The following is a 26453-nucleotide window of genomic DNA, read 5'->3' on the forward strand; positions in this document are numbered from 1 at the left end:
GAGAGATTGTTTCTCATGGGTTCCTGACTTTGGAGTTTGGGTGAGTTGTATTCGCCAATTTGATTATGGATTCCTCTTGGTTAATTTTCAGATGTTGTTGCAGGAACCTATGTTGACTGACAACAGTATAGTTCATGAGTACATTTGGGATCCAGGTGGATTGATTGGGTTGTTGTTCGACCATTTCTTGGGGACAAGCAATTTTAGGAAGGGCGGACTGTAATGTCCCCTTTTTAGCATTCATAGCATGATGTTGTTGTTAGCCTATTTCCCCACGGTCTCATAGGCTAACCAGGACATTAAAGGGGCTTAGAGGCCATTTGGCCTAGATAGTTTTAGTTGCAGGTCTTTTTGAGGGGTTTTGATGCAACTTTGGGCATACTTACTATTTATAGTAAGTCATCTTGGATATGGTCAGACATCCAGTGGCAGCGGTATATCGATGGTAATTGTTTAAAATTAGCAAGAAGACTTGTTTATCATTGATAAGATTTGTTATGCATTGATAAAGCTATTTTATAAAGTTAAATTTAAATATTTAACTTTATTAATGCATAGACTATAGTTTGTGGGAAATATTTAAATTAAAAGAGTCCCCTTTATTTTATAACACATTGGAGATATAAGTTACATAAAGGGAGTGATGTTTTATCCCACATTGAGAAAACGAAGGATTGAGCTCTTGTGAGAACACTATAAAAGAAAGGGAAGAGCTTCTTTTTAGTATGCTTGGGAAAATCAAAGAAATTAAATTTTTTTTTGGAGATCATGTCTCAATAGTTTGAAGGAAGAAATCCATTCAAGCTGAAAATATTGACACCATTGAAAGATATGGTCTTGAGATTCAATAGGGTAGCAGTCTGAAAAAAGAAGATACAAAAAAGCAGCCCGAAAAAGCAGAATCGAAAAAGCAGCCCGAAAAAAGCGAAACCAAAAAAGCAGGCAAAAAAAGAAATTCATTAAAGCAGTTCAAAAAAGTGAATCCAAAAAAGCAGTCGAAAAAGAAAATTGGAAAAAGCAAAGAAGAAGGGGTAGCATTGTAGAAAATTATTACAGCCATCTACAATCAGGTTCTTCACTTCTCATTTGGCATATTTTCTGAGAAATGTCGGTTTTCAGCTGAGTACAAAATATAGCATCAGCACTTCACTATTTTCATATTGTACTTGTCTTTGTTTTCCATTTGGCATTATTGGTATCAAAGGAAGGCAGGGATTTTGCAATTTAAAGAGCATTGTAATTTTTAGACTATCTATATTGCAAACCTAGAGTTTGATGATCAACTTATTAGTTTGCATGCCAATTGTTTGACAAAATGTCAATTGGCTGTAAGTTCTCATTTTGGCATAAACAATGTCATAATTTTGCATACTAAGTGTTTATATTAATGCCACTTGGTTGTAAGTGCATAATGCCATCTTAGGTTGCATCCAAAGTATTTGTCATAATCACTAGTTGCTGTAGCTGCATATTGTAAGTAGTTTAAGTCACATATTTGTATTGAATATTGCCAAAATTAGTTGCACATTCATGTTAGGTCATTGTTTAGACAAATCTAGAGTCTTTTGTAAGCATTCTCTTTGATGCAAATCAAAACAAGAGTTATTGCAACAATCTAAAAAGTTATATCAGTCATATAACCCCTTGTATGCAAAGTGTTTGATAAAATTCCTTGAGCTTTCATTAGCATTTTTGAAGGAAAATTTGAGGAGGGTCATTACAGTGGTATCAGAGCTTTCTTGCAAAGTGTTTGACGAAATGTCAAACAACTAAAGTATAATTTTTTTTGGTGTTTGAAGAAGTTATAACCTATTGGGGTTATTACACAACCCCTCTTGCTCTAACCAATGACCCTGTGACATGTGTCACTCCCTGATTGGCTATAAGGAAGCACAATCCATGTGCTCTCCTCTCATTCAATATAAACCTTCCATAAGCTTTCTCCCATCCTTGCATTCTAGCCCTTGATCCCTCAAGCCCTTTGCCTATTTAAGGAATCCTCTCCCAAGCCATTTTAACACAATCACCCATAGTAACAAAGTAATGCCATTTTGATCATGAAGTAAAGCCATAATGCCATTTTTGAGAAGCCATTTTACATCGAATCCATTCACCCAAGCCAAAATCCATCAAGAACACCATTGGAGCCTTTGGAGAATCAAGCATACATCCTATCTAATTAGACAAAGCTACTCAACAAGAGAGCTTCTCATTGAGAGAGCCCATTAATGGCTCATATTCTCAATTGAGAGCTCATCTTAGTTTATCTTGAAGTTACACTTATTTAGTTTTGTGAATACTTTTTGATTTGATATTTAGTGTTCTTTGCATTACTAATCCTCGTATACACCAATCACCTTAGAAGCTATCCCAAGTGACTCTATGCTAAACATCTTCTTGTTTATTGGAGTCACTGCTACTATAGTTGTAGAGAAAGGATTCTTTGGATCTTGAAAAAGAAGCCTAGATGAACTTGGGACTTTCTCTTCCTCTTGAGTTTTCTTCCCAGCTTCATCAAATTTAGTGGACTCCTTGCTACTACTCTTTTCATCCCCAATCTCTACTATCTGAATGGGGGAACCAGTTGACTTCAAAAGAGGATTCTAATAGATTTTTCCCTATCCTTTCACTATTTCCATTGGCCCAACGGTAACTTTCTTTAACTATAGACTTACTTTCTCATTTTTACCCAATTTCAGAGAAATAGAAACAGAGTACTCCTTGGAAGAAAAATCACTTGGCTTAATTCTGTTTAAAATAATTTCATATATGTAACAAATTTGCTTCCATTACTTTCCCAAAAAACCTCATGATAAATTTTCCAAATAACCATGCTTGCAGGAGTGATTTTCCATTAGATGCAAAAAATTGCTTTCGAGGGTAGAAACCTCATAGAGGAGAAGGCAATCTCCACTTTTCTGCCCTTGTCTTTGTTTTTCCTCCTATGCCCAAATCACTTGATTTCAAGTGTTCAAAAAATATGAAAGAGACTTCAAAAGTGAAAAATTGGACCCATTGACTTACTTTTCCTTTCCGCAAATGCCTTTTCAGTAAACTAACTTCTTGGTTCGAAGTCCATTGAGGAGAAGCTATTTCAGAGTTTTCTGCCGAATCTTATTCTGACCAACTTAGTGAATTTTGAATGATTCCCATGGTAAAAATATGGAAATAATTCAATGATCAATCCATAATATAATCCTACTCTCCTTCTTCAAGCTCACAAACTATACTCATAAATCTCTGTAGAGTTTCACCTTCAGGGTGCGAAAACCTACCATAGAGAAGATGAAACTAGATTTTTCGCAAGTTCAATTTTCTTTATGCCTATATCAAAATGAGCTACAAGTAAGTTCATTTGAGATAACATAATCCAAGAATCTCCATCAAGAAAGGTTCTAAGCTACCCACAAGACTCATGATGACAAGGAAACCCACTCGGTTATGTAATGCAGTAGAAGGGAGAAGATGGAAACGCGATGGAGATACTTATCACTTAAGGAGGAAAGGACCAACTGACTCAACCAGACTAAACATGGTACAAGTTAAATTTCCACTTTTGCAAGATAGGTATAGGATGAAAAGTGGGGCAATAGTTGGCTTTGACTGGGGACTTGGGTAGGGTATACCCAAGCAAGGAACTCAAAATATCTAGTTTTGCAAAAGAAGATAAAAGGTGGCAACACAAAAAAAATGAAAACAAAACACAGAACAAGAAAATAGAAAGGGAAGGGAAAAGGCTAACTAAGACACACACAAGATACTAATCCTAACTATAATATAGGACAGGGGTTACCTATTTTCAAATAGAAATTTAATAGAGCTTGAGGTCCTGACCATTATAAGTCAGGGGTAGTACTTTGCCATCTTCATATGCCAACTTGAAAGAATTGTTTTCAAATGCCTAATAAATCCTGAATGGGCCTTTCCAAAAAGTATCAAACTTCTTATGCATTCCTTTTGGAGCCTTTCTTTTATCCCAAAGCAACACCATGTCTCCTATCATAAAATTTTTGGGTCTTGTCTTTTTATCAAAAAGCTCTTTCACTCACATCTGGTGCTATGTAATGTGATCTACAATCTCTCTCCTTTCTTCTTCAAGTTTGCTCAGATATAGGATCCTTTTCTCTAGACCATCCTTATAAACATCATCCTCAGTTACTATTCTGAGTTTGTTCATGGCTAACTCCAGAGGTAGAGGTAGATTGGCTTTAGTTCCATAAACCAGTTCAAAAGGGGATATACCAATTGCCCTCTTGGGTTTCACTCTATTTTTCTAGAGTGCCTCATGAATCTTTTTGTGCCAGTTATTCTGATTATCTGAGACTAGCTTCTTAACAATATTAATTAAGTTGTTATTGCTCAACTCTACCTGACCATTTCTTTGAGGGAAATAATTAGATGAATGACCAACGGTGATCCCATACTCAAAATAGAAATTAGTAATTTTGATCGAAGAAAAATAAGATGCATTATTCATCACTAGTTTAATAGAAACACCAAACCTGACCAAAATGTTCTCTTTTATGAATTCACACACTACCTTAGAAGTAGTCTTCTTTGTAGCTCTAGCTTCTACCCACTTAGTGAAGTAGTTAGTTGCAATTATTATATATTGATGACCAACACTAGATGTAGGACTAATAGGACCAATGACGTCAAGGCCCCATTGTTGAAAAGGCCCTTCGATGATAACAGGTCTTAATGGTAGAGCAACTAGTTGAGGTCGTCTAAAGAACATCTTGCACTTTTCACACTTTTCTACCCAAGCATATGCATCTTTAAACATCCTAGGCTAGTAATAACATTGCCTCAATATCTTAAAGGCCATGACTGAAGAAGAGAAATGTCCTCTGCAAGCTTCATCATGAAATTTCTTCAACAAATTTTCTTGATGTTGTTTATCTATGCACCTAAGGAAGGTACCATCAATAGCCCTTTTGAAAAGCTTACCATCCCAAATCACATACTTAGCTTCTTTCAGTTTAAGGTCTCTTCTTTTCTTTGCATTTAGGCCTTCTAGAAATTCACCATATGTTAAGAGGTAAGAGATATTTTCAAAGCATGAATCATAGAGTCCTATAGCTAGCACTAACTGCTTCTCAGCTGATTCTTCTGACTCTTCAGAGATTCTATTTTTTGTAATTGCTCTGCATAGAGCATTCCCTCTTATTAGCTTGGTAGGTTTAATCTCTATATCATATTCTTGTATTTTTTCTATTCATGCTCCTCTGACATTACAACCTATATCGTGCTATGTTAATAAACTTTTAACTACTATGTTTGGGATGAAGATTACTGAATGTGAGTGCATAATATAGAACCTAAATTTTTTAAGAGCCTTGACTACTGCAAAAGCATGCTTTTCAATTTGCAAGTATTTCAACTCATGGTTCTTTGAAGATATTCTCATAAAAGCTATGGGAGCTTGAATTCCTTCATCATTTTCTTGCATAAGGATAGCTGACAATGTGTGCTTAGAAGCATAACAATAAATAATAAAATCCCATTTATAATTTGGATGACATAGTACTAGGACATTAGCAATAACAATTTTTATATCATGAAAAGCTCACTTTCCCACCTCATTCCATTTGAAATTTGAATTCCCTTTCATCATGTCTACTATATGTTTAGCAGTTTCCACAAAATCAGGCACAAACCTTCTGAGGAAATTCACCTACCCAAAGAAAGATTAAATTGCTAATTTTTTTGAGGGTAGGCTTAGTCTCTGAATAGCTTCTACTCTTTTAGGGTTAATTCTAATTCCTTCTTGGGACACTATATGACCAAGGAGCTTTCCTACTTCTTTGGGTTGAGAGATATTCCATGCTCTTGGCACCTCTGTAACACTTTCCTCAAATCTTCCATATGATCTTTTCTCCTCTTTGAAAATACTATAAGACCATCTAAGTATATAACTATGATTTGATCTTTTAATTCAGCAAAATTTTTGCTCATACATCTCTAAAATGTGGCGCCAACATTAATCAATCCAAAGGGCATTCTATGATATGCAAACATACCCCAAGGAGTAGTAAATGCCATTTTATGCTGATCTTTTTCCTCAACTTGAACTTGGTTATAACTTGAGAAACCATCAAACATAGACATCATCTCAAATCTTGCTACTGTTTGTATTAAATGACCCATGTTTGGAAGAGAAAAATTATCTTTAAGAGATGCTTGGTTCAAATTATGGAAGTCAACACAAATTCTTATCTCCCCATTTTTCTTCCTGATAGGTACTATGTTGGCTATCCAAGTGGAATGATGAAAAGGATAGATGATCCTCACTTTCAACATTTTGTCAATTTCCTAGAAGATGGCATCCGCAACTTTAGGATTATAATTTCTTTGTTTTTGCTAAAAAGGAACTACATCTAGTTTGAGAGGAATCTGATGTTTCACTTCTCCTCCTCTATAGCTATTTAGATTTTCATAAATCCATGCAAAAACATCACTATATTCCTCAAATAATTTTTTTGTGGCTTCTCTTTCTTCAGGAGAACAACACTTTCCAATGTTAATCATTTTAGGATCGTGAAAATCTCCAATATTCACTCCTTCATAATCACCAGTGGTAGGTTCTTTTTTTGCACTTTTTTGCTTAATATAGGCATCGTGTCTACTAAAAAACTTCTCTAAGGATACAAAATAAGGAGAAAATAATATTACCTTTTAATTGAACTCCTAAATTTTGGCTCTATTCTTTATCTGCACTAGAGCTTTCATGATCATTACCACTGGACTCTTGTTCAAAATTAGACTTATCATTTTCAAGGAAAAGTTGTAAACTCTTATTATCATTGAAAAATTGCCAGGATTCTGTGTTATCTGGAATAACAGATTGATATATAATTTCAATTTGATACTTCTTATCCTTAAAGTCTGGGTGAAGAAGCAATAGAGAGGCAGAAACTACAAGAGAGTCAGTCTTTGTATTCATCTCTCTTGGCATTGCTGTAATAGAGAAGGCATTTAGGTCCTCTATCTCATCCCAAACTCTATTCCTATAATTCTTCAGCTTATGGTTCTTCACTGAATACCAGCCTTTGATTTGTCTTACAATTAATTCTAGATCACCCTGAGCTTTCAATATTTTTATTCCTCTTTCTTTTGCTGTTACTATCCTCAATAATGAGGCCTCATATTCTACTATATTATTTGTATTTCCAAATTCTAGCTTAAAAGACCAAGGGTTTAGATTCTCCATCTGGGGATATCAATACCATGCCTGCTCCTGATCCTGCAAAAGCACAACTTCCATCAAATTCAAGTATCCAGATACCTGATACATCTTTATTTCTTTTAGACACTTTTTCACTCTAATTCTCATCTTTTTGTTTACCTAAGTCTTCTTCAGTAAAAAACATGTAGTTACCAAATTCCAGCTCTTGGTATAGAATCCGAGCCTTGGGATCATCTGACTTCAAGACTGTGAATTTGACTTTTTCCTCAGGTTCTAATTTAACTTTCTTATTTCCAATAGGTATCACTGCTTGAGAACAATCCATTTCTATTTCTCCTCCTAAGTCTCGACAAAAACTTCTTAAAAGGAGTCCATAACTTGCTGGGATATCAGCTGCCAAAATAGGCAATAAAAGCTTCTTTTTTGGATGGGAGGCTAGAGCCACTTGTGCATCTTTTATTTGTCCAAGAAAAGGACTTGTTTGGTATCCATCGAGTAGCATCTTCCATGCACTTTCATAAGATTAAGACCTAAAAATTTGGCCACAGAATAAGGCATGACATTATCTCATGCACTTGAATCTATGATACAATTATTGAGTTTACATCCATTAATATATAATGATATATAAAAGGGCTCAGGCTTTTTCCTAGGGGATATTGCTAGGACCATGGAATCCTTTTGGTTAAATATACTAGATATTAAGGTTTCATTTTCTTCCTCAACCATTATGTTATAATTTGTATCTGATGTGTTTCCTTTACATTGGTCTATTAATCATTTTATCTTAGAAGGATGTGATTTCAAATAATCAATAGTGGAAATTTGAACTTTTGATTCCTCACAAAATTGGATAAAATCAAAAGATGTCTTATCCTTAATCACATGTGAAGTAGATGTCCCTTGATCAGTAGATGCATTACTTCTCAAAGGACTGGAATCATTTCTTTGAGCATGACTAAAGGATTGATTCTTCTATTTTTGTCCTCAAGTAAGTACTGTGTACAAAGTCCCATCAATGGTTGCATAACATTCTCCCTTGGGTTTAGAATCTGACTCATATTCTAAGAATAAGTTTCCAGAGTTTCCATTTTGATAGGAATCGAGCTTTGAAGTGGGAGTTGTAGTGTTCAATTCATTAGTAGACAATAATTGCATCATGCGGGCTGTTTCTGGGCAGTTCTCACTATCGTGATCTGTGGTTAGATGAAAGACACACATATTTCATTTCTTTGACGCTACCTCAATTTGCAATCTAGGTGATGGTGTTGTAAGATGTGGAAATTTTCCTTCATTACTTCTTCCAGGCAAATTTTGGTAATTTCGTTGGTAGGGATTATTAAATCTAGGTAACTGCTTCTTGATGGCCACCAACTCATTTAATAATTTTTTGTATTATCTCTTTAGATGATGTAGTGCTACTAGAACTTCCCTTAGTATGAAGTTCTCATTCCCATTTTCCCATAGAAATTAAATCATCCTCACACTCAATTGCTTTCTTTTGGGCATCAGCCAGATTAGTGGCATGTGCTCTTCTTAGATCATAATTAATATCTAGAGGCATCACACGTATGAAGAAATTCATCAAATTACCTATAGTTGGCCTAGCAGTAGTTGGAATCCAGTTGATGATTTTATTGAAACTGGCAGTGAAATCCCTCATGCTCATAGTGGGTTGCTTCTTGATAGAGGTAAGTTGTGTCAACAAGACATGTTCATCTTTTGTAGTTTTAAACCTTGCTTCAAAAGCAGTTCTTAATGTATCCCAATAGTGATTGAACCATCATTTAAGTGATAAAAATAGTCTGCTACACTATTAGTAAGGGTTTCCACAAACAATCTTATAGCTACATCCTCATGTCCAACACCTAGGATGTGAGTGGCTGCAAAGAAAGCTTTAATATGCTCATCAATAGTAACTTTCCCATCACTTAAAAACTTAGGAAAATTCTTTCTGGATCCAGTCAAAAGTGGGTGATAAGCATTCAAGGCTAAGGGTCTTTTTGCTGCAGCCCATGGAGTAGCCATGATTATTCTAGAGATATAAGGAGGAAAATTAACAACTGGTGGGGGTGTTACCCCATGTAGTGCTAACACCTGACAGGAAGAATGAGAAGTGCTAGTATCTTGATCTGTAATAGGTGAAGATGGCCTGCTTTGACCTTTTTCTTCACTTTTCTACTTTGGAACATCTAGGATAGGAAAACCAAGCTTTTTAAAATTATACAAGATAGGGTCTTTCCCACCTTGTTCCTTGGTACTTCTGAGGAACCTAAAATTTTCCAAGATGCTGGGTTGAGTTTATCTCTGAACTTCTTGCCCCAATTGTCTTTCCACTCTTCAGATATTTTTCCTTTGGATAGCTCTCTCTAAGGCTTTAGCTCTTCTGTCTTCTTCTTCCAATACTTGGTTTTCATTTCTATAACGTTCTGCGTTCCTCCTATGTCTCAAAACAAATGTGTTGAGTGAAGAAATTATATCTTCTTGATCATCTTTAAAACCAAGATTGGGTTGGAGAACTGGAATAATATTTTCATGAGGTAGTACCATTTTTCCTCATGACATAGGGTTTTTGGTCAAGCAACTATTCATTTCCTTAGTAGAGTCACCAAAAATCTGTTCATAAATAGATTTGTTCTTTTTGATTTGACTCTTGAATACCTGAAGTTTTGAACAATATCTGGTTACAACAGTTGAAAAGCCATCTGTAGATGAATGGGCTTTTCTCTGAATTAATAGGTACAGCTCCCTATGATAGATTTTTAGTGAATTATGTTTATTCCTATCATCTAATTGGAGGTGTGTTCTTAAACTAAGAACAGTAGTGGTATAACCAAGCTAGACTTAGACAAGATCTAACTCAGGCGAACAGAAGTTTTTAATAATCTATTTGGTTTTATGCATCCACACATCTTATGAATTCACAAAACTTTTCCCATGAGCTAAACTACAAGAACTTAAATCTATACTTTAACTGCTAAATTAATAACACTTAAAATTCCTCTCAGAACAAACAATAACAATACTTATCACATTCATTCATTGTATTACAAATAGGGGAAGTAAAACTCTGTTTCTTCGTCATTCCAATCCAAACCATAAGAGAAAGATACATACTTTAACTAACACCAACTGGAATGGAAAATAATCAATATAAAATACTCTCAATTGTCTCTGCAACAAGAACTATTTCACACCAAAATTTTTGCCAACCCTCTATTCATCATTCAACATTGTACATATAGGGTTTAAGAGACAACTGTTATAATAGAAACTTAATTGGTTCATCTTCTAAGAAGGACAAATGGAAAGATGCTAGTTTGTCACATTACAAAATTTACAAAATTGATAGAATTTGCAAAAGAAAGTGAAAAGGAGGCATCATTTGAATCACTTGGACTTCTTCCCCTTTTTAGCTTTCACCCTATATGCCTTGGCAACAACTATAATTGGAACTAGTTCCTCATGACTAGGCATGTGTACATTAGTGAATCTCAAGAGCCACTTTGAATGCTCTCGAACCAGTTCCTTCACATCATTTAACTGATTTGGCAATTCTTCCATAGCCATGTGTACACATCCACCAAGTGTTTACAACTCTACCACTCTATTTTGACTGCTTGAAGTCATTCTAGATAGATTACTCAAGTATGTGGAGACGTTCTTCTTCATTACTTCTACTCGAATAAGAGCTTTCCCTTGCCCACTAGTTTATCAATCAGTGTGTAACCCTCACATGAGTTTGAATGCTATATCTTGGGTCTTCTTCACTTTTTCCCCTGTTTCTTTGAGTTCTTCTTCAAATTCTTGAATCATCTCCAGCTTAAATTGCATACTTTGAAGCCATTCAAACATAGGCTCAGTCCCTTTCTTCAAAATCTTTCCTTCAATCACCTCTTTTGCCTTCTCTGTGGACAAAGTGTTGCAATTAGATATGATATTATCTTTCTCAATTTCCAATTGAAGGATAACATTTTCAATTTGATCAATCAAAGTAATTCCATCTGAATTGAGTTTCTCAATCCATTCCATTCCAATTTGACCAAAATGCCTATCTTTTTGGAGCTGCGAGATAAAAGCCTGTACTTCTGCTGCAGTAGGACTCTAAGTAGTAGGTACATCAATGATGGTTGCTAATGGAACAACCAATTTCTTGATAAAACTATTCAATTCTTCTATCTCGGCCTTCATCTTAATTTTTGACAATTTTAGGCTTTCCAATTGTTCTTCTATCACCTCATTACTTGATCTCCACAAGCCCACTTTTGTATCGTGTCTAGCTTCTCCAAGATCAATTAAGTGTAGAGTGAAGTCATTAGGTGACATATCTTCAATTCTTCTTGCTTTATTCATCTTTGTTATCTCCATGGTCAAGTGCCCTATTTCTAGATCTTGTCCAAGTATCGATAGGGTCTTCTACTTCTTAGCTTTCACCATTACAGTCCTGAAGTGAATCACTTGAGACACAATTTCCTTCATAGGTACACTCTCACCTTTTCTTTTCTTCTTCCTTTATAAGGTTTCTTCTAACCAAGACTTTGTACCAATCACCTTAGAAGCTATCCCAAGTGACTCTATGATAAACATCTTCTTCTTTACTAGAGCCATTGCTACTGTAGTTGTAGAGAAAGGATTCTTTGGATCTTGAAAAAGAAGCCTAGATGAACTTGGGACTTTCTCTTCCTCTTGAGTTTTCTTTGCAGCTTCATCAGATTCAGTGGACTTGGTTCTACTACTCTTTTAATTCCCAATCTCTACTATCTAAATGGGGGAATCGGTTGACTTCAAAAGAGGAGCACTTGCAGATGGAATAAGGCTATGATGAGGAGATGGAATTGGAGTAACATGAGGAGATGGAGTTGGAGTGGTGTGAGGCAATGAGGCTAGGGCAGTAACACCATCCTTAGTCTCTTCTATCTTCTTTTCTTCGGTACTAGCTTGGGCTCCAATAACTAGTAGAGGACCACCCTGACAAGTTGGAGTTATTGAAATGTTCTTCTCTAGGGGTTGATCACCTCCTCCTACAGATTGAGTAGGTCCTTGAGCAGTTGTAGTTGTAACACTGGGTGTGGCACTCTTAGAAGAAGTAGGAATATCAGTGGCTGGAGAAGCTTGAGTAGTCTTACTCTTACTTTGGCTCTTTTTTGCTGTCCACTCAACCAATTTCTTAGTCCTCTTGATGATCCAAGCCATCATAACATCAAAATCTTCCTCTATATCCACATAAGGTTCAAAATTGATAGGAGTATTCCTTAGTTTAATCAAATATGTATTACTATACATATTTTGCCCATCATCTTCTAGCCCTTTCACATCCAAGTCAATGCCATATGTCTTTACTTGATCCACTGTAAATCTGGCAAAAGCCCGATCTTGGCTCTCCAACTCATCTTTACAATCTGCCCAATAATCCTCCATAGTATTAACATGCTTGACTATGCTTCCAATTTGAAGCACATCTCTAGCATACCCATTTGGGTCAAACATAGGCCTCGCCACTTCATACTCCTCTAACTTGTACTTGTTCTCAAATGCTTTAAGCATGTTTTTAGCATTTAATCAAGACTCACGACTGTAGGCTCTAACTTTCATGTGGAATTCATACCCCTTATTCCTCAAACTAGTGCTTAGCACATTGACTTGAATTGCTTGTCTCACAATCTCAATGAGCATGATCATGCAATTTGGGTATCTATTGAATTAGTAAATGTGAGGGTTCTAAATTTTTTTTCCCCATCCTTTCACTATTTCCATTGGGCCAACAGTAACTTTCTTTAATTACAAACTTACTTTCTCCTTTTTACCTAGTTTCAGAGAAATAGAAACAGAGTACTCCTTTGAAGAAAACCCGCCTAGCTTAATTCTATTTAAAATACTTTCACATATGTAAAAAATTTGATTCCATTACTTTCCCAAAACACCTCATGATCAATTTTCCAAATAACCATGCTTGCAAGAGTGATTTTCCATTAGATGCAGAAAATTGCTTTCGAGGGTAGAAACCTCATAGAGGAGAAGGCAATCTCCTCTTTTTTGCCTTTGTCTTTTTTTTTCCTCCTATGCCCAAATCACTTGACTTCAAGCATTCAAAAAATATGAAAGAGACTTCAAAAGTGAAAAATGGGACCCACTGACTTACTTTACCTTTCCACAAATGCCTTTTCAAAAAACTAACTTCTTGGTTCAAAGTCCATCGAGGAGAAGCTATTTTAGAGTTTTCTGCCAAATCTTATTCTGATCATCTTTGTGAATTTTGAATGATTCCCATGGTAAAAATATGGCAATAATTGAATGATCAATCAATAATATAATCCTACTCTCCTTCTTCAAGCTTACAAACTATTCTGGATGAAATGACTTAAAGAAATCATGAATCTAGTGCCAATAGTTTTGGGCACATGTACAAAACCAAAAAATATGCAAAAAAGACTTTGGATGCCAAAAAAATGGACAAAAAGGGTCTAAAGCCCCAATATGCTTGAGCTAAGGCCTAAGGGGAAGACCTTGAAACACTAGATACCAAGAAAAATGAGTAATCTTGGGCTTAGTAATGACACTCCATATAGTGCCGAAACACTTTCTCCATTGAGAAAGGAAGACTATAGATGCTAGCACTAGTTAAGGGTATCCACCATCAAAAAATAAGAAGAAACCCATCAATACCACAAACTTGATTTGTAACTAGTGAAGAGAATGATAGGACACCACTTCCAATCTATCCCTCAATGTCAAACAAATAGAATACCCACCTTGTGAATTAAGTGATTTGGAATTGCAGAAGGCAACAGATCAAAAGTCTTCTAATCTGAATGGGTAAGATGGAATTTGACTTCCATATCTTCCCAAGAGCTAATACTCATAGAGAGATTGGAAAATAATTCCTTAGGTATGTTGATGCCATGTTTGAAAAAATGCAGAGCACTAGCACCTTGCATCTTGGCCAAAGGAACACCCTAGATGGAAAATAGAGGAGACCACCAAATGTTTTGTTGATTCAAAGAGAGCCCATCATGGAACCCATCAGTAGACTAGTGAAGCCAAGGCTTGAAAAATTCCCAAGATTTCCATATGCTCTTGATAAAAAAGGGGCCCTATATGTGTACAGGTTTCCACATGATGAGAAGGGTTTGAAAGCCAATCCCCTTCCATGTAGGCATATTAATAGGAAACCTAGAAGAAATGCAATCGCAAACCAAAACTTTCCAAGCTTCATCTTAGTAATGGCATGTATAATCCACTTGGCACAAAGAGAGAGACCTTTATTCTATGTGGAAAGAAGGCCAAGGCCTCTAGACTCTTTGGGGACACAACAAAAATCCCAAGCCACTTTATGAAAGCCATGATGGTCAGACCTAGAAGCTCAAAGAAAGTCATGAATCAATCACTCTAATTTTGGATAAGAGATTTTGGAAGGATCCTAACAAGAAGAACAATAAACATGCATAGCCACTAGGACCTTTGAACAAATATGAAATTTCCTCACAAGAAAAAGGGGTTTAGTAAGCCAATAATCAATCTTCTTTTCAATTTTAACAAGCACAACATTCCATAAATCAACTGGAAAATCTTGGAAAGCAAAGGAAATTCCCACAAAGAAAAAGATCTCCCCATGAGTGAGCCATTTCCATTTGAACTGGTCAAGCCATGGAAAAGTTGGCAGAAAAGATTGCCTATAGTAGAACATTTTATGCCATTGAATAGCATAACTAGAGGCTTGACAAAAGCTATCTAGGCACTATAAGGCATTAGTGATGTTTTCCTCATCCTCCAAAAGAGTGAGAAAAGAATCATCAAAAAAGTTCCCATTGACCAACTCAGCAGAGAAATTTGGTAAGGAGATGCCACAAACCAAACCAAAAGAAATGGAGTGCGCTAGCAAGTAACAAGCCCTTCAACTGTAAGAACATATAAAGCTAGAGCCAGAGGGAAACCCTACCAAAAGGAGTGAGAGAGCCCAAAGGTTTTAGATTGAGAGCTACTAATAGTATTAGAAGCATAAGCATCTCCATAGACTAAAGAAAATTGGGACCGAAGCCTAAAGCTTGAAGCATAGCTAAGATGAAAGGCCATTCAGTTCGATCATAAGCTTTAGTAAAATCAATTTAAAAAATACAGATGATTGATTAGATTTGCAAGCCCATTCCATGCCTTCTCAGACATCAATGATGTTGTCAAGAATATACTAGGATTTAATAAAGATAGTTTGCTCTGGCCACACAATTAAAGGTAGGATATGGAAAATTTTAACATATATTGCCTTAGTAATAATCTTATAAGACACATTAAGTGAAGTGATGGTCCACTAGCTATAGATATCCTTGGGATTGCTAGCTTTAGGTATGAATTAGATGTTTCCTTTATTGATAATGGCTCCTAGACTCTTAGAATGATAGGCTTCAAGATAAACTTTTTTCAAGTAAGGACCAATAGACTCCTAGAGGTGTTTGTAAAATTTACAGGGAAACCCATCACACTTGGGGGATTTGTCATCGGCCATGGAAAAGACCACCTCCTCAAGGTCTTAGATGGTGAGAAGTTTCTCATAGAAAGAACATTGCTCGACCACTAAGTAGTTTGGAGTTATAAAAATACACTTTCTAAGGGCTTCCTCCTAAGAAACCAAATTTCCTTGTGAAGTAAAAATGTTTTCATAGTGGTGAACAAAAGCTTGTAGGATGTTAGGAAGACTAGAGAAAATAGAATTTCCTTTTTGATCTTTTTAATCGCAAAATTTCTATGACAAGCTTTAAGAGTCTAGAAGAATTCTTTAGAAGCCTTATCACCAACCTCCAACTAATGGAGGTGAGCCTTGATTTCGTACCCTTGAGCAGTATAATTATCCACAATCTATTTGTCATGACAAAGCTTGGAAAGCTAGATTTACAAATCGATAGAAAAAGGTTTAAGGGTGAGAGATTCAAAAGCTTTCTTGAGAGCCATCGTAGTGGTTTCATAACATTGTCTTCTAAAAACTACCAACTATCACCCATAGATGCGCATAAATCTAGTAGTTTTGGTAACATCATTCCACCATTGAATCCAACCTATTTGAGAATGTAGGCGTGGCTCAAAATTATAGACACATAGGATATGAGCAATAGTGAAAGAATGTGTCAACACTAATGTATTGAGGAAAAACTATATCCTAACAACTCATTGGATAGTTGTGTGCCAAGTGCTAGAGAAAATAATTATTTTTTACATTTTTACTTAAGTTTACTTAGGTTAATCCATTTAGTTAATAGTTATAGTCTAGGAGTTTTGGACAACATGAGAGTTTGTTCCTATCTAAGTCATACTTATCTCCTCACCTTGATCAAGGACATTCCACCTTTTGTGGACATATGCTTAATTGTCATTCTTATCTCCTACCATCTTCTAGCTTATTCTATAAGTCTCCTTGAGGCTTTTATATTTGGGCTCTCTCATTGTATTTCTCAACTCATTTTCAAGGAATATTGTATAGCAATACATTTTCATTGTTGTAATATCTTCTCTCTCAGTTCGTTTAATTTTTCCAAGCTCCACCTCTTCCTTCTTTAGTTTCCCTTCAGTAGGTTATTTGAATGTAGGTGATCTTGGAAATCTATGAAGTTTTCTTTCATCAACTTCTACATGGTATCAAAGCCTCCCTGCTACTTCTAGGTTGAAGGACTTTTGAAGCTGTGATTCAGAAACACAAACCCTAGTTTGTTTGTGATTTTTTTCTTCAACCTACAGGAAGAGCATTTTTTTGAAGCACTTTGGCCTAAATAGGTGCTTCCATTGAGTTTAGAAGGGCTATTACAGCCAGGATCCATATAAAATTTGTCCATTTTGGACACAGTTGGTCTGGCAGGCAAACTTTTTTTGCTTGGAGGCCATAAAGACCCAAAAAAATGTATTTATTGAAATTTTTTTTCCAATTTTTTGGATGCAGAGCTATGGCACCATGGCACCGCATGGTGGCCATTACCATGACACTGTGGTGCTACTAACATGTAGCTTGGTAGCTTCCATAGCTAGCCTTTCCACCACAACCTAGATGCCACCGGTGGGCCTCCCACCAACCATTGCGGCCTGGAGCACCGTCAATTTTTGCCACCCTATTGCCACCACCATCGATGGTGTGCTTGTTCTTCACCCACCTCCACATAGTTAGAAATAGTTGGATCAACCTATGGGTGCCATGTGGCATGGGTGCCACATTAGCACTTTTCACATGGCCCTTGCCATGTCACCCAGACATGACAACAACTGCCACATGGCACTTTTTTTGTTGTGACGACCCCAAGGCCATCATTTTTAATCCAGTGATTTGCTAATGTCAGCTTGACATAAACACTACATCAACACCTTCCTACCTCTCCTTCAGGGTCCTTTTTGACCTACTTGCAACTTTTTGGCCATAACTTGAGCATACAGAGGTATTTTTATGATTTGAAAGAAGTGCCAAAAAGCTAGTTCCAAGATGGAGACATACATGCAGGTTTTTTTTGGTTGTAGTCAAATTTGGATGTTCTATTTTTCACTTTGGTAAGCTTATCTTCTGCATCCCATCTCCATTTTTAAAAAATGTTACATTTTTGGAAGGTTGGTTTTGTCATCTTTTCAGAAATGCTATCATTTACTTTAGATTATACCACATGCTCTTTCTATCATATTTTTGGCATTTTTTTCTCTATGGTAGATATCTTGGGTGTTCTAGGTCTGAGAATCATTTTCATGGCATGGGATCTTTTGTTTTGGGTTTTACTATCTTTTGTATCAACATTTTTCCCTTTCTGATAATTGTTGATATCATTTGTAAGCATCTTGATGCAAACACATTGAGATATTGCATTTTGGGTTCATGAATGTTGTTTTGAGAAAGTTGTACTCACACTATTTTACAAAGCACCATGGGGGGGTTAGTTGTTTCCATTTTTGTTCCCTCTTCCTTTATACAGTGAGTGTCCCTTCCACAACATTAGCCCCATGTAGAGTTAGTGACCATGTCTTTATAGGTGTTTGTACCTCTTCAACTCTCTCATTGTTCTTGGTTCTTTTTGCAGAAGATTTTGGCCCACTTTTTCAATTGCCTATCATCTCACCCCATCTGCATTAAGGGGGGGTTATTCTATTGTTATAATGCTTCCTTGGTTCAATGGTTCAATAGTGTGAGCTATGTATTCAATGGTTAATCCTATATACTAGGCGATTTTAGTGGCTAGCTACATATGCATTTCGGTGATATCGATCATCTACCATATAGACACACTTGGTTCATGCCTTCTATTTTTCATGGAGGTTCTTTAGATCAGTAGTTTCCTTTTAATGAAAAAGTTTTTGGCTTCTTCATGCTTTAGTGATGCTCTTCATGATCTTCTCTTTGTTCCTATTTTCTAGGGCATTCCATTAGTTGGAGGCTTCTTTTGGGGGAGGGTTTTTCCTATGCAGTTTTGCCTCTTTCCCCATTTCTAGAGGTTGCATTTCTCTACAATGTACATGGGTACCTAACATGGCCTTGTTTCTAGGACCCATTATGCATTTCATCTTAGCTTTTGTGAGCTTAAGTGCATTCCCATAAGTTGCACTTAAGGGGGGTGTTAGAGTAAATAATTATTAGTTACACTTTTACTTAAGTTTACTTAGGTTAATGCATTTAGTTAATAGTTGTAGTCTAGAAGTTGTTGACAACATGGGAGTTTGTTCCTATCTAAGTCATACTTATCTCCTCACCTTGATTGAAGACATTCCACCTTTTGTGGACATATGCTTAGTTGTCATTCTTATCTCCTAGCATCTTCTAGCTTGTTCTAGAAGTCTCCTTGCAGTCTTTATATTTGTGCTCTCTCATTGTATTTCTCAACTCATTTTCAAGGCATATTGTATAGAAATACATTTCCATTGTTGCAATATCTTCTCTCTTAGTTTGTTCAGTTTTTCCAAGCTTCACCTCTTCCTTCTATGGTTTTTTTTTAGTAGGTTATTTGAATGTAGGTGATCTTGGTGAGCTGTGAAGTTGGTTTTCATCAACTTCTACAAGAAATGGTAAAATAAATGGGATAGTAGTTTGATAACATCACATTTAGTAGAGAAATGATAGGTAAAGTTCAATCCTCAAAAAAGGAGAAAAGGTATTGTGCAGTAACTATGACATGATCAAGACATTTTAAAATGTGGTTAGAACCAATTTGAAAGTTAGACCAAGTGTGCTAGACCCCAATATGCTGGCAGCTATTAGTATTGGGATTAGAAAGGCCCAATTTATTATGCTTGTAGTACTAGGCTTCCCTTTCCCCAACTATCCAACGAAAAGGAAAAATGCTATCTTTGTTAGAGATCAACTCAACCATATTAAAATCACCACAAATAACCCAAGTAGTTGGAGGCAAGTTGTCAGCCATACAACCCCACAATTGAGATCTTTCCATAAGATCATTGGAATCACAAACATTAAGTACTCTAATGGAATTATTGTTAATAGAAAACAAAATCCAAATTATTCTATGCATGGGGTAAGAACCACATAAAATAATAACAAAATAAAGACGAGGTGACAAAAGAGTAACTACAACACCTCTACCAGTTTCATGCTCAAAAGAAAATGTAATGTTATCAGGCCAAATGACACAACATGCTAGAAAGCATGAAACTAGAAATTTTAACCTCTTGCATGCAAAGAAAATCTATATTACCAAGTGTATGATGGGTGTCCTTGACATAGTACTTTCTAGAGAGGTCTATAAGACCTCACATGTTCCATGATAAAAATTCATGAAAACATTTCCATATCTTCCTCGTCCTTGAGAGAGGAGCAACTATTTTTCAAGAAGGTTAAAACTAGGTCGAAGCTAGAAGGAAACTCTTTTGGATTGATAGCCCATTGTTTCTCATCTAATATCTCAGCACATCTGGGAGGACTACAAGAATGCCACATATTTTGAGTTGCAATAGATGATGTAACAAATAGAGTGCGCACCATAATAGAAGTGGTAGTCCTTGCGACCTCCTTGATCCCTTGTGAACTACTAGGTTTTGAAACTTGAGAAGAAACAAGATTTGATTCTAAAAAAACTATCATTGACCCTACAATGGCTAGGGTTTGCATTCCTATTGAAATAGGAGGAACTGAAATGACAACATATGACTATTTAGGAGCCAAGGGAGTCTTTCCCTTGTGCCAAATAGTAATTCATTCCTCCTTTTATTTTCCTTCTACTAGTTTGGGAAGTCCCTCCTTAGATAGGGGTTTAACCCTGGGCACTGCCAAAGGGCAATTCCTAATCTCATGTTTCACTAATTGGCACCTATAATAGGTGTTGGGAAGGTTCAAATAGAGAAACTTCTGAGAGAAGGTTTGAGAACCAATTTATATCTCCATAGAATCCTTGACATCCTTAAAGAGATCAACCTCAATGCAAACATGTTTCTAAGGATGAGCATTGAAATTTTTTTCATGTTCCTTGCTAATAAATTTGCCAAGAGTATTAGAAATGGATTTAATAAAAGGCCAACATAGCAAGGTTAAACCCAAGAACTCAACCCATATAGGAACCTTGATATTTTTGTTGTCAAAGATAGTGAAGTCTCATGACCATGTTTAAAAAACTAGTAGGGAGGAATGCATTGACCAAGGGTAATTGTTAAAAATTGCATCTACCTAAGATGGGTTGGAAAATTAAGATTTTTCACAACATTAAGGTAGACTCCATGAGGAGTCCAACTCTTGTTAACCCATTCTCGGAGCATAACTTCAGGAGGAGTCCTACCCACAAAATACCCTATTAAGGTATGTTGTTCTAACCAATCACAAGCAATATCAAATTCTTGCAAATGAAGGATAATACCAAGATTACCTCATGGAAGACCTTTGGGATGGACTTGCAAGGATGTCTTTTCAATAAAGGTACTATGGATTTCTAAAGTATCAACATGAACACCAATATGAACAACTAGGTCACTACTAGCCGGGGCTATTATAAAATAGCCTAAAAACTCTCACACTAAATGCAGTTTGATAGGTGGTAAACACATAGGGAGAGCTCAGACAGAGCTGTATGCAAAAAAATAAAACAAAATAAATAATAATAATAATAAAATGAAGACATACCATGCACCCAAATAAATATAAATAAAATAAATACCTAGAAATTGTAAACCTAACAAAAGGGGAAAAAAGAAAACAATAGAGAAAAAATGATTTTAAGCTAATAATTGAAGAGGCATGTTAAGTATACAGATGTATTCTTTAAAATGTCAATCATGACATTGGTATATTTGCCAGAGAAGCAAAAAAAAAAATTTGGTGAAGAAAAGAAGAAAAATACAAATATATGATGTGGGAAGTAGGTGCCTAAAAAATGACATCACCTTTACCCTCCATTGTTGTAATGAGGACTCTATTTAGATTGTTGCTGCATGATTATTTCTGTAGCACCCATTTCTAAAAATAATTTGATGAAAAATCCATAAGATGGAAAACTATGTAAAGATTGAAATTCTCACAATTAAGACAAATAAACGTGGATCTAAATGCATAGAAAAGTTGAATTATACTGAAGTATAAGATGTAGACACCTAAATCTGATTACATCACTTAAGTAATCCTATTTAGTCATCTCCTAAGGCATCATTAATTGTGTCTTTAATATTTAATTAATCTATTGTCATCCCCTAGTTAATTTATTCAATTAATCAATTATAGCCCAATTGATAAAATCAAATGACAAATCCAAAGTCTAATTATCAATTAAATCCCTATTCTTCTATTACATTAAATACATGCATAAAACTATTTAATTTAATCCCAAAAATCCCCTTTTGATCTAACAAATAATTTCAAATCAATTCCTAGCCCCTAACTATACCCAAATCCCCACCATTAGCTAAATCCAACCCATTGACCCATGCTAACCCTACTTAACCAACTAATTGACCTACCTCATTAGTGCTATCCCACTTACATCACTCTAATATGCCACTTGCACCCTAATTCCCTCATAACCTAAGCCTAATCCCTTCCTTAAGCATATACATGACTTTAACCAAGGGTTAAGAAAGTCCCAAACCAAACCAAAGTCAAAGTTCTATCCTATCCCTCTTGCATTCCTATCCAAGAGCCTTATAGGTTCTTACATGACTTGAAGGCTCTTTAATGACTTTTACACCCATTTTTCACACTCATCTTCCTTCATCTTCCCTTATCCTCCCTCATGAATCTCTTTGAACACCCATCTTGACCCTCTTCCCTTATCCAATCCCCTTGTGACACTTGTTGCAAGGCTATGGATTTGAAGAAGCACAATCCATGTTCTCTCCTCTCCTTGAATTCTAGCCCTCCCTCATCCTTTCTCCATCCTCACATCTTGACCCTCCATCTCATCACCCCTTAGCCTATAAATGAAACTGTCTTCCTTAATAAAAAGATATCCACTTCCATGCTAAAGTTATCATGATATTTTGAGAGCCTAAAAACTACCAAAATACCATTATAATGGAAAAATCCATCCACACTTGCACTCATAAATCTCTCATCCATTGAAGCTTAAGCAACATCATTGAGCACACATCTGCATCCCAAGATGCATCTACATGATCAAGGAGGCTTGTTGGATGATCTTCCTTTTGGTTTATACCTTCTTTTGTCCAACCTTATATGTGAGCATATTTTTGGTTTGTGAATGTTTTCAATTTAGTTAATATTCTTTACACGCTAACTTCGTGTTCTACATTTTGGCACTCTCAGTGGAACAAACCCACAACCAAAATCATAAGGTGAATCGTTACATATTTTAATTTTATTTAAAAAAAAAAAATGTCACCTTTCATTTTTAATTACATTTTTGTTGTGTAAGTTTTCTTTAATATCTATATATTTAGAGCGCTGCCCCCCTTCCCCCCCAAAAAAAACAAAAAAACAAATCATTTTGGTTAAATATATTTTTTGTGAAAATCTTGTTTAAAAAAAAAATCACACACACACACACACACACACACACACACACACACACACACACACACATGTTTGCCCTCGCACTGTTTGAGCATTTCTATGACCAAACCACTAGTTGAGCCACCACTACTGACCAACACTTGACCACCAGGTACATTTTTCAACTACTGGCCCACATTTCCAGCCATCAAATTCAAACTCACAATTTTTTGACATCATCTCTGCATATGCCTTCTACATGCCGTTTTAGGCCATAAGGGGCAGCATTCGGTGTTTTTTTGATAACTAGAGCATCCAGACTCAATTTTTCAAAAATGAGATATTGCTAGAAAGTTGGTTCCTAGCCCATCCTAATGGTGTTAGTTTCATCAAATTTTGACATTTTTTAGATAGTTCTTTTTGACTATAAAATGCTGATTTTTTTAAAACATTTTCATTGCAAGGTTATTTCATGTTTGGTTTACAATTTTGATGCCCTAAGTTGTGGTTTTGTAGGGATATTTGCTAACTCATTCTTGCAAGACATGTAGCCAAAAAAATTAAACAGGGAAGTAGTCATGGGAGGAGTTTAATTTTTCTTTGAATGCATGTTGTACTTAAAGAGAGATAAATCAAACACACTCTTGAATCATTAAACTTAAAACAACAAAATCCAATCTTGAGTGCCTAAATCAATTGGAAAAAACCTTTCATTTGAATGATTTTTTTTTTAAAACACAATCTTGAATGCTATAAGAAAATTGAATCTTTTAAGGGATGAATTTTTAAAAACAATGTTGAATGTCATAAGGAAATTAAACTTTTTCATTGAATGAATGTTTAAACACAATCTTGAATTCCTAAAAGGAATTGACAAGCCTTTCATTGGAATGAATGTTTAGATAGCACAAACACAATCTTGAATGCTTAAACATTCAAATAACATTGTGATACAAATTTCAACATAGTGCTTAAAATGAATACACTCAATCTTGAATGACCTAAAGGAATTGACCCTTTCCTTATTGATTTTCTTATGTTTACACTGATCGATTTATTTTTGTTGATGAACTCTTGATTTCTTATGTTGATGACATTGTCAAGTTGGAAAGAACATTTTATGCTATAAACATTAGTGTCTTCAAGAATATATTACAATACCTAAAGCTCCATTGGGAAAGAACAAGTGTATTTTAAATCCAAGACCACTTACATATTCACTTCTCTCATGCTTTTAAGCGATCTTGAGCACACAAGAAATAAGTGGCCTTGTTTTACTTTTTAGGGGACTTTCTTGGGATTTTCATCACCCCTTAGGATGACCTCAAATCTAGTATTCTAGTGGAGCATAAATATTGGGAGGTGAATTGAAAGACACCTCTCTTGGGAGTAAAGCCTTGTCACTCTTGGCTAAGCCCCAAAGAACTTTATACCTTTGGGAAGTGAAGGTAGGGATTTGGATTACTGTCTCTACTTGGTTGTGTGGCACTATTTTATTTCATGTACAAATTTGGGCCTCACATATCTTGCGTATATCGAAGACACCCATAGTTGAACTTGTATATCCTAGTCACAACCTTATAAGATTATTGGTGGGTCTGACATGCTTAAGTTTTCAAAACCCTCTCCATGTTTCAAAAAAATCCAAAAAAAATCATTAAAGTTACATATTAGTTACTATCAAGTCTTTTTGCTAAAGAGATCACTTTTATGTTTCTCTCAAAGTTTCTTTGAGAGATTTTTTTCTCACGATACACCATTCACAAATGGTTGTTAGCAAGTCCATTAGCAATAACCCTAGATCTAGTTTGGTCCACTTTATATCTTGAATCATTCTCTAGTAAATCATTTGTTACCTAGTTAAACTCATTTTTTACCGAAAGGTTCATGTTTTTCCAACCCAAGTAAAAGGCATACTTAGCATAGTCACTACCTTGAACCAAAGTCAAGATAAAGACCTAGGGAAAAATTAGCGGAACCCCATGTTAGACTGATCAAAACTCAAATTCAAAAAATTCAATCTCAAGAAACCACTACCCTATAGAGAAATCGAAGCCAAACGAAAGAAACACACACTGAATCGAAGAATTGCCTAGCTAGATCAAATTGATAAAGAAGGTGTTTATTTTGTCCTATAAACTGAGTGGGATCACAAAATTCAATTCATGACCTTAGGACATGGAGTTAATCAAAGCCTCATCAACTACACTAGCTATAACTACTTTGATTAGTTCCCTCATCTTCCACACACACTTTGCACTTATCATATCATAGATTTGTCCCTTAGGATTATCATATAGGATCCATCATCCTTAGATTATTCTTTAGAAATCCATCCCCATCCCATTCATATCATAGATTAGAGTCCATCATTGCCATCATCATTAAGCATTTGGTGTCACTTTGTTAGAGTTGTCTATCCTACATCTTACATCCATCATACTATCAAGATTATCCCTTTAACTAAGAATTGTTTGGGGTAATCTATCTTCATCATGTGTGTCCCTCATCACCTTGAGAAAAAGGTTGGCTCCAAGTTGATCATAATTTATCTTCCAAAAGGTCACAAGACTACCTTAGGGTTGATATCACCACCATATCTCAAGCTTACACATAAGGGAAAAACATGCTCTCTTTTACCTTGACACCACATCCTTAGGCTTCCTAGATGTCATAGCATTAGATCTAGGATTGTTTCCACACATCCGTCATGTGTCTCTTTGCATCTTCAAAACTCCCTCCATCATAGTTGTAACCTTAAGAACATCTAGCAACATCATTCACCTGTATATACTTTCCCTCTTTGTCATAAACACATCTTACAATATATCCTTAGGATCATCACCATTTCATGCCACCTATCATACATTTTGGTAAGAAAAAAATGGAAGAAGAAGGACATGGGTCCTAGTCTTAACAATAGTACAACTCATGCACAACTATATGCCATGGTCTCCACAACACCACAAGTTTTAGAAGAATACACTAGACATAGATGCCTTCATGAATCAACCTAGTCATGCAACCATTATTAACACCATCATAGATTGGAACAGAGAGACCATCATGGAAAATTTCTTAAGGGATAATGTTGGTGCCTTTGATTTTGGGAGATCACCAGTTGTTGACATTATAAATCATGCACATCCTTTATTTGGATGACAACCACCACTTGTAGGGCCATCTACCCCTCATGATTCCCTCTTTTACAAAGCAATAGATATCAATCAACACAAACAGAGCCCTCCAAATATCCCTTCAACCAAAATCAATGTTCCTATCCCACAAAATAATCAACCCATCATCACTAAAATCTTAATCCACACCACATCCCAAACAACTGCAACTATACCATATGCACTTGCTTCT

The sequence above is a fragment of the Cupressus sempervirens genome, chromosome 10 (genome assembly GCF_028749045.1).
Source record: "Cupressus sempervirens isolate cs-2001-9-10 chromosome 10, ASM2874904v1, whole genome shotgun sequence".
Lineage (NCBI taxonomy): Eukaryota > Viridiplantae > Streptophyta > Pinopsida > Cupressales > Cupressaceae > Cupressus > Cupressus sempervirens.